Below are 10,443 nucleotides of genomic sequence, written 5' to 3'. Positions count from 1 at the left end.
TCTGTGAAAAAGAACAAAACTTTGACATGATTTAGCAGTGTTTTTACAGGTTGTTCTGTTTAGGACTTTGTCAGTGTTTCTGCCATGCATGTAGGCACGCATGTATGGTTTTCATGCGTTTCAAGTCGCATAGAACAAGGGCACATACATGGCACAGCAGGAGGGTCGTGTGAGAGGAGTTCCTCAACACGCATGTTCAGCTATCACTGAACCAAATCAGCCTGTTTTCCTCTCTTCCACGACGTTATCCTACAAGTTTTACTTTACTGTTGCTGACCTCTTGTCCCTACTGTAGTCGTAGCTCCATAGTGAAAACCCTTTATTTCACTATGCACGTAAAGTATTTCCCTGACTTACTGTTCTTTTCTGACCTTTGCTTCTGTAGCATGATCTTTATAAGACATTGATTGACTTCCTGCAGTGAACTGAAGCAAGATCATCCATAGCGCAAACTTTTATAATCCAATCGTACCAACATGTTGAAGTCGTCATCTGACACAAGTGATGCTGTTGACGGACAGTTTGTGTAGTTTGCCCTCCTCCAAATTGTGCATATAGTGTCCAGTTCAGCTCCAACACTTCATACTCGCACAAAAGCAAGATCACAGCTATGACACCCCTGCGTATCTCATTCAATTGTAGAGAATAGAGCCAGTGAACCGAATAGCCCCCCAACACTGGCCTCCGCCTGCACCTGCAGGCACAGCTGATGGCAGGGAAGCTGGAAGAAAAAAGGGGGAAGTGATTTTCATCTGTGAAGGTTTAGAGTGTAGAATAAATCTTTATTGGGAAACAAACCCAAACTACCTATCATTCCACAGGTTTCTTTTTGAGATACCAAATTTATAAGCTACTTAAAATCCTTTTAAAATTATCTTTAGGGGAAGCAGGTTAATGGGGGTGAGGAGAGAATCACTGCCCCCCTGCAGGTCATTCAGTCATTCATAAGATGAGGCCGTTTTATAGACCTCCCTCTGCCCACGCTTTTGTTGCTGTTGTGTCACTCAGCGGAAGTGAAAATGGAGATTAAGCATGGTCATACAAAGTCTCACATCCGACTTTTGATGTAAAGAAAAATGTGCGGTGTCTAACTCCCTAACTCTGGTTTGTAGGCCCCTGCTGGATAAGATGAAATCCTAAGGGAAATTTACCCTGATAACCCTAACAGCCTCTATAGATTTTTGGTGTTTACAGGTGTGTCATCTCCTGGACAGAAAACAGCAGCCATCTTTAATCCAGTAAAGAGTACAGGGATTTGGTCGCCACTAGCCTTCCTTAAAGGTCTTTTGGAAACTCGTCGGCCATGAGAATGTGTTGAAGGTGTGGGTAAGGGTTTGTGTAGCTGTGCAGGAGGGGCTGTGGACCGTCTTTGTGAATTTAGTTAATCTAATTTTAGCTCTTTTCCCCTGCGGGCCTTTCTCTCCTTGCTCTTGTTTCAAACCTCAGTCTGAGCAAAGAATGTTTCCTGTGTCTCTGGTGCAAATGAGTTTTGTCCCTTCAATCCATTGTCCCCTATAACCTTTGCATGTTATTGGTGTTAATATTGTAAATGTTCAATGTGCATGGGGTTCATGGTCAATCTTATTTTCTGAAGTGAAATCCATTTTGTAATTGGTGGTTGCACCCAGAGGACAGCATCTGGAGTGAGCATGCTAGGGTTGGTACCTTTGATGCAGACACTAGAACATTAGACACAATTACCTGAAATACAGAGAAAATGCAGGTACTCATTCACACTAAAGTCACTTAATAGATGTGAATGAATTGTGATTGACCAGCCTCCCTGCAGTCCATATTTGTCTTCTATTTATTTGATTTAAACTGTGTACACAGTTAGACAGAGCAGAACATAATTTAGTATCCTCTGTCCCTAAATATTTAATAAAATTATAAATAGATTAAAATGGCATCCCATTTTAATCTATTTATGACCCAGTGTTTAAATTATCTTTGTGTCCTGCAGATGGGAATTTCTAGATTAGTTTGTTTAATAAGTTATAAGTACTTTTTTGACCTTCATTAAGGTCTAAGTTACTTACTTAGTTAATTACTAAACTACACTTTTTTAAAAGTTTTTACCTCATTTAAAAAAGCTTTTTGTAAGTACTTTTAAATTAACAGAAACCTCTCAGTAATTATTGCTTCAGTCTTCACTAATGACTGTCTTTAAAGCAGTTTATGTTAAGTTAATGGAACTCATCAAAGAACCTTAAAGGATGTGAGGGTGTTGAAGGGCTCATAGAATGGAAATGAGCAGCTTGGAAGCTCTCAGTTCCCTCTGAGTTTTCACACCTATGATTAAATCACTGTGGTACTGTTGTACATCAAATGGGTATTAACTCATTAGCGTCTGCTTTTGAAGGCGCTCTTTAGTATCATCAGGGTCTTGTAATCCTTTTTAATGGATCACTGAGTGGCAGGGTGGTTCAACAAAAATGATTAATGTGTCAGACTTTCTCTCCTAATGGTCTTTGTTGTTTTGTAGGAAGACTTTGATTCATTTTGGAACTTCGGCCATAATGATGGTATTGTTCAGTAACTGATAGCAGACCTCTACTTTATCAATCTGCTGCCATCTAGTTGTAAACCCATACCCTGTCTTATCTTGACTTCTCTTCCTCCTCTACTCCCTGTAGCTTACTCTTTTCCTTAGCTTTGTAATTTTAGTGTGTTTCCCCTCTGCCCCCTTCTTTTAACTTAAGGCAGTAGGTGGTGAAGGGCAGGAATGTGACCGTGGGACTGTAAGGATTTATCACACTGAGGTGTGAGGGCTGAATATTGTGCTCCTGTGCCTGCAGATGTAACAGTTTAGTGCCAACAGCATTCCTACCAAGCAGAATTTATTGCTTTTTGGGTTTTATTCTTTAGACCACATACTCCGTGGCTACAGGGTGAGAAACCAGAGGACAAGGGTTGGGGACAGAGGGTGCAGAAGATTACTGTATGTATTTATGTATGTATGTATGTGCAAGTTTTTGTGTAGGCATTTTCAACCACATACATTAACAGGCAGGTTAATGTCCACCTTTCTGCATTTCCCCCCTCCAAGTCTCTCTCTCTCTCTTTCTCTCATTCACTCTCTCTCTAGTTCTGTTGCTCTACCTCTGCTTTCTCTCCCCCGTCTCTCCCCTCCCATTCCTCTTCCACTCCTCTCTCTCTCTCTCTCTCTCCCTTCCTTCTACGCTGGCTCTCAGGTTACGATGACTGGGGGTTTTCTTGCTTCCATCTCGTAGTGTGTGTTTGTGTGTGTGTCCCTCCCTCTCTCTCTCTCTCTCTCTGCTGGGCTCTGTCCTTGTCCCTGCCTCCTGGCAGCGAGGAGCCACCCAGCAGCCGCTCTGTGATTGGGTAGGGGAGTGGGGTTCTTGACACAGTGCGGTGCTGACTGCTCTGGGACATGTTTCAACAGATGGTCGAGGTTAGAGAGTGTCATCACAGTGGAGAGAGGATTAGAAGAGAGAGGTTGTCTTCCAGGAGCTGTGTGGTCCCCCTCACTCTCCAACCCCAAAATCCCAGCACGCACACGCAAACCCCTCAATGAGCGGAGGGAGAGCCGGTGAAGAACCGCAAGGAGAAAACTCAGAAAGGAGTCCAAGCTGTGTCTCTCACTCTGCTCTCCTGCCTTTCAGGTAATACACAAACTTTTATTTCTCTACTTTTCGCAATTTTTACAATCTGACAGCTGATCTGAATCTGATGGGGTATTATTTCAAAAGTAAATTTCTGTCACTGCTTACAGCACAGAGTTAGGTATCTTTAAGTAGGTAGTTGTAGAGCTAATGAGCTTTTCTGTTTCAGTAGTGAGTCTGTTTTCCACTGTACAGCAGCTCTCTGTGAGTGTGTGTGTGTTTGTGAGTGTGTGTGTGTGTGTGCAGGACTTCATACTTTCCCCTTGAATGATAGGAATTCTTTTCATGCAAATTCTTCTGTCTCCAAAGATGAAAAGGCAACACATTCCATTAATGTCATATTTTCCACCATTCCATAAAATCCACCTTTTCATTTACCTTCAGGTGATATGAAAAAAGCTGCTGTCATTCCAGAAGTATGCAATATAACAAGCTGGGCTTATTATAGATGTTACAGTGCAGACACTCCTCAGTGCATCATTTACTGGTTAAACTTAATGTTCACTTCACTTTCTTATCTCTTACACTGAAATATAAACAATGTTTTCTTACATCCCCACATCCCGAAGAGCATTTAACATCCTGTCACCTCAGTCCAGATAAGTTTTTCATAAATCTTACTTGGAGTGCACTTCTGGCAGATTGTGTCAGTGAATGCTGAATAGATGAGCTGCTGGAGGAGCACTTTCCAGACTAACTGTCAGAGCTAACCAGAGACCCGGGGAATGTACACCTCACTTTAGGCTATTTAACTCAAGTCAAGTGAAAAGGGAAACTTGCCAGTAGAGTGGGAATATGATGCATAGTATTTATACCTAGTTTCAGGCACTTTGTCTAGGTGTAAGTGTGTGAGCGCGCGTGTGTGTAAGGTGTTTGCCAATGGAGATTGTGCAGCTGTGAATGACTGTGCAGACAGCGGTCCGGCTGAGTGGAGGTTGTATGGGTTAAAATCTTCTGTTGTGTGTCTTGCTGTTTACCTTGGTAAACCAGTTATTGCTGCACTTCCTTTTTGTTACTTGACGCATTTGAAACACAATTACTAATATTTTCTGATTAAAGGTAAGTGGATATATTTGTAGGAAATTCCTGCCTAATAGAAGATTGATCAGAAAAATATTTGGATTTTTATACCAAGGAATACTACAAGCATAAATTTATTAGCAATTAAAAAGCTGTGACTTTTCATATGATTTGGGCCATGTATGTAGATTACCTTAATGGTTATAAACCCGTAGGTTGAACATAAAAAATATTTTGACTGGATGTGTTTTGAAAGTTTAATAATAGATTTTTGTAAATTATTCATTTAAATAGTTACTTTTGTCTTTAGTCTTATTAGAGAGACTTGATTACCTAACCGCCTTTAAGAAAACTTTTATCATAACTACGCAGACTCACTTAAAATTCAAGTACACTTATTCGACCTGTATAGTGTATAATTTTATCCACAGAGAAAAATGAACAACCCTAACCCCATACTGACAAGCCTCAACCATAAATCCATCCTTGACTTGCGTTTCACCCGGCAGCATTAAGATTGGATTTCTGATTACTCTACCTGGAGCATAGCGAAGCTGCTGTGGGGCACTGACTTCTAGTTGGAGAAGAAGGGACATCCTTTAAACACTTTAGCTCCACTGTATAACAAACGAGGGCGCAAGCAGCTGCTGTGAATAATTAGGTTCTTGGGAGGTAGGAGCTTGCCAAGAAAAACGTTGTTACAGTAGTAGCATTGCCATCGTTTGAATCAACTTTGCGTGTGTTGGTGTTTGTCAAAGTGTGAATGAGGGAAATGCCTTTGTTCTTTGATAGGTATTGAGTGTGTGAGAGCGAAGAGATGAAAGATCAGTGTAATTTACTGGGTGTTACACTAATAACATACTAATAGAACATTGTGATTTCATCTGCATTGATGCAGCAGTAATAGAAATATCCCATAGTGGTTTATTTAAATAAAAAAAAAATCACATTTAATCCCTGAACATGACAGGTGGTGAGGGTCTATTTTCTGACTCCTCACGCTCCTTTCTTTTAGCCCACACTGACAGGAGTGAGATTTAATAGTTTAATTGTTGTGATTTAGTGTAATTATTTTACATTTTAGAAGAAGTGGATGCTGATGCTCATTAACATGAAACAGAAGTAAATACAAGAATGAAATTGACCGTTCTTTGAACGCCTAATATAACAGCAGCCCATCCCTGCAGTTTTTAAATTCAAATACATAAACAAAATAAATCTGAGTAAAAGACAATTGAACTGCACTTTGTGTTTTGTATCCTGTTTTTGTGCAAGCACGTTAAGAAAAGATTTCCTAAGCCATCCTCTTCTTTGGCACTTGTTTATCTCTGCAGCTTAATGATAGTGTTCCTCATACTGGCCTGATTGCATAGTAGAGCTGCAGGAGATTGCACAGTCCTATCACTGCAAATGGCCAGTATTTGAACAGTGAGCATTTGGCATGCCTTTATTTTGGTGGAAGTCATAAAGGCTATCTTTAGATGAGTCAGGCACTTTCTTAGGTCTATTGTTTTCCTTACTGATCAAACAGTGCCATAGACTTTCAATATATATGCAGGTATCCAGGCCTTAAATAGGAAACATTCATTATTTTTATGGAACATATCTCCTGGGAAGTATTACAAACACAGCTGAATGAGCACGCAGCTGTAGATCGTGATTTATTTTTTTATGAGGTATCCGTGAGCTCACAATAGCACCACCAAGTGTTTGTTTAGCCTCTCATTTAAGCAGCAAAGGTCAGGTCAAGCAAACATCACATCCAGCTCATCATTGGTAGGAATGTCTGATGTTTTGTTTTGCATTTGGCTTTCATCCTCTGTCCCCAGCCTTTGCCTTCGATGACAGTTTTGTGTAACAGCCAGCTCCAACTCCCTGATCACGTCCTCGAAATTGTGATTATTTAACTGAATGTCAGAAAAAGTGAAATTGCTTCTGGCTGACTTATAGTTAATCAGAAGCATATGAAAAACAGGAGTAAGAAAGTTTTTTTTCCTTTTGTTTCTTTAGATACAGCAGGACATAAGAAGAAGAAAGTGAGGGGTCAAGAGAGGGGAAAGTGGAAGAGGGATAAAACAGAAGAAGCCCAGATAAGAGAAAGGGAGGTGTGAACATGTGATAAAGAAGAGGGAGAGTAAGAGTCTAAAGTGGAAGAAAAAAAAACCCAGGGATCAGAGGCCGGATGTTGAGCTCCTGGTTTTCTGTTGACACCCACACTTGTGTGCATTTGAAACACGTGGACACAAACATTATCATTTTGTGGCTCAATCATGGCCCAAACACTGTACGTATACACACAAGCTTTTTTTGCCCCTGCATGAGCCACCCCCCAGAGAGCTGCACTGTCCGTGCATTGTCATCTCTCTTGTCTAATAATCCCCTCCCCAGAGAGAAGCAATCTGTTTTAGATTTGAAAGAGAAAGGACCCTGCCGGTATCACGTACAATTAAGCAGCCGTCAGAATACGTTGGCGCAAGTTTGGAAGGAGAAGTGCTGCCACTGGGGGGTCGTCCCTTTCATCTGCCGCTTTTATAGAATAGAGATAATGGGATAGGAGGGTTAAAGGAATGGGAATGGATGTGAGTGGGGGGGAGAGGGGGTGGTTTAGGGGCAGAAGGAATGAATACATTTCTTCACCCATCCATCCTGCTCCACGGCTCAACTAATAGAAGCCAGCATGCATTTGTTTCAGCTCTTCTGCTCCCTTTCTTTCCCTCTCCCCTGGAGCGGGCAAACACATTCAGCCTCTGCCAGCACTCCCTCTCTCTGCCCGTGTGCATCAATGTGTGTGTGTGTGTGAGCTGGCTCAAGCACTTCTGTGTGGACTTGGCCATGTGCTACTGGTAGCCTCTGGTCCTGTCCGTCCTTACTTGAACAGCATGACTCCACCATGTGGACACTGGATCTTAGAACAGTTGTAATATGAAAGGTTGAATAACTTTGTTTATACTGACAAAGTCCAGCATTCCAAGTCATGCTTTGTGTTCCTGAAGTGCCCATGGCAAATTCAACAGAGTTTGGCTGGTATTTCTCGAACAAGTTGGGATTATGTCCTGACTGCATTCCTTCAGCTTTGGCTCGGACGTGGAATACAGGAAGCATTTGGAGGGTTACACTTCCTGGTTAGTGCTTTGTAAGCAAATTAACCGTTCATTGGATGTCATATTTTGGACCTTTAATAAGACATTAACATGGAATTTTTAACCATGGAGGGTGAAGTTAATTAAATTATAAATACTACATTACTACATGCTTTGTAAAGCCAGACACTGAGCCTGAGGCAACAGAATGCAGGGCTCCCTTGTGTACAAATTACAGGTTTCATTTCTGACTGTGAGCAAGTCTGACAGATTCTAACTGTGTGTTTGTGTGAGTGTGCGTGAGTCATTGACTCAAACAGTCACACTATATGATATCTAAATACCTACCAATAAGTGCCTTCAACCGTAGAGAGTAGAGCGCTAGTCCTGCACAGGTGCAATTGGACAAATATGTTTTTACGAGTGCGTATTGTGTTGTTGTGTCAAAGCCATGGAGGAGTTTGTTTATGGGGTTCAGGGTCACACAGGCCGGTTCTCAGGGTCTATGTTTGTCTATGGTTCCCAGAGAGTATGCCTACACATGCTCCACATTTTAGGGGTGTTTAGTTTCATGAGCTGGCAGCAGCAAAAGCAGCAGTAGCCCTGCACTTAGCTGGGTGTTTTGCTGACTGCGCTGCTACTGTCTCTCCCTGAGGAATCTCTGTGTTTTCATGCTCGCCTCTTGGAATGAAGTTGGTTTATTACTCTGCAACACTGCACCTCCAGATGTTGGATGCTTACTAATGATTTATTCAGATTTTACATTGATTGATTTGCTTATGAATAATCAAAAACCACTGTTTTAACTGTAATGAGCAGATTTAACACCATTTAGAATGTCAAACACAGTACAACTGTTTTTTCCTGTAAAGACAAACACAAGTCGTTTTTTTCTGCACCACTGTGGAAAGTTAAGAACTACAGTTCTACAGTTGTCACTACCGCTTGTTTGTCACACTTGAAATATATGACCTAGTTGTGATTTTGGCTCCAACTATACGATGCAGATTAAAAATCAGACAAGTTCTGGTATCAAGGTTTTTCCAGAGGTGTACACTGAAGCTTATAGACGAGCACCAAGGCATTACATTTCAAGTGACATTGAGCACAGATTTAAATCATATTAAATGCAATGGAGTGAGATTAAAAGGTAAAGTCCAAGTGCTGCAGTGCATTTTATTTATAGGGGATTTTTTTTTCCACAAGGTTGTTATGAAATTACACTTTTCATGTCACTATTCAGTGAATATTACAAGACTACTGAAAGCTGAAAACTACAGAGATATTAACAGACTATAAATCTTTCAAACATGTGTCCTCTCTTCTCCGTCTCCTTCTCTCTTTTCTGGCACTTTATTGCTGATTTCATGGAAAAGAACTCAATCTCTTTATTCTTGACAATTACCTCAGTGGAAACCCATTGAAGCAATTTGCCATGGCTCTCTTTTGTGGTAAAAGGAATGATTTATCTGGGTTACATTTGACGCGTCAATGAGACAAGAAAGCCACCCGTGAGCAAGCCATACATTCTGCTCCCTCGTGCTCCAACTCTGTCTGGACTTTCTCTCGCAGTCTGATCTACTGCTTCTGATGTGAGTGTGGGTTTTGACACGTAAGAAGGAATATGAATGTGGTGCACAAGTATCTATCACTAATGGTTTCCATTTGTGAGTCAGAAAAGAAGTGGTTGCAATACTGTCTGGTCATACGTAAATGAATCTTTGATTCATGTATTGATGTAACACCCAGAAATTTAAATTTCAGCAGAATCCCCCCCCCCACACACACACACACCCTTCAAACCACTTTTAAACCTACTTAATTATCTTTACATAAACTATACATATAAATGCATTTCGACCAAGATTTATTTAATTGCAGATTACGATGGGTTCATAATATTGATGAGGTGGTCTGGTAGCCGTGACACTACAAAGGGCCTCTTACCAGGTCCGAGAGAACATGAGGGCTTTGACTAATAGCCATGAATGCATCCACTCTAGGTTCACATTTCACTGAATTGGGGCCATTCTTCCTAATTAAAGTGGCCAGAGTCCTTCCCCAAGTTCACTGCATTCCAATGAATGGGATTCATTTTTAGTTGAAACATCAGAACAGTTTGAAACAAAAAAGTGACACAAAAAAATAATAAATAAATAAAAAAGATCTTCAGTAATTTGTCATAGAAGTTTTACCAAGTTGGGCTTCTTGGTTAAAAAAAAAACAAAACAAAAACAAATTAAAAAATCAGAAAAGTTAATGGTATGAAAACATGGAGGTTTTGAATCAGTTCCCAGTGAGCCAGTAATGCCAACTTAGTGAAACAGGACAGAGCTCTCCTTCAGGGAGACCAGTGTGGTCGACTAGAGAGGGTCCTGGTTGTTACAATGTGCCCCCTTTGGCTTGCAGGCCCAGACACAGGCCCTTCTCAGTGTGGAAGGCACTCAGTAGTTCTCATGGCAGCAGACTAGCTGCATTCCTTGTAATGACAGAAAACATTTAAATAAACCACACTATTAATATAAATTCTAATCATAATTTGTTTCCCTTCAATGGCGTAGAAAGGTAAACCTACATTGAAAAATGTCACTGATGTGAAGCACAAACAAACACTGGTTCTTGACCTTATCGCCTGTGCCTTGTTTCCATATTTGTTTGCACCACACCAGAGTTTGTTTGTTCACTAGCATAAATCCCTATCTCCCCCCAGTTGAGGG

The 10,443-nt window shown here is 40.9% G+C and overlaps 1 protein-coding gene across 3 annotated transcripts in view; it reads left to right on the top strand.

Annotated features, from left to right (window-relative positions):
* sulf1 (sulfatase 1) overlaps positions 1 to 10,443 on the top strand; it is a 71,984-nt gene that overhangs the window by 34,093 nt on the left and 27,448 nt on the right. For all 3 annotated transcript variants that reach the window (XM_025054648.1, XM_008307768.3, XM_017031766.2), the window contains exon 3: positions 3,407 to 3,626. The gene's annotated coding sequence lies outside the window, so the exon portion shown is untranslated. The remainder of the gene's footprint in view (positions 1 to 3,406; positions 3,627 to 10,443) is intronic.

The sequence above is a fragment of the Cynoglossus semilaevis genome, chromosome 3 (genome assembly GCF_000523025.1).
Source record: "Cynoglossus semilaevis isolate Cse_v1.0 chromosome 3, Cse_v1.0, whole genome shotgun sequence".
NCBI classification, from domain to species: Eukaryota; Metazoa; Chordata; class Actinopteri; order Pleuronectiformes; family Cynoglossidae; genus Cynoglossus; species Cynoglossus semilaevis.
Note: the sequence above shows the minus strand (reverse complement) of the source record. Positions and strands in the feature narration are given on the sequence as shown.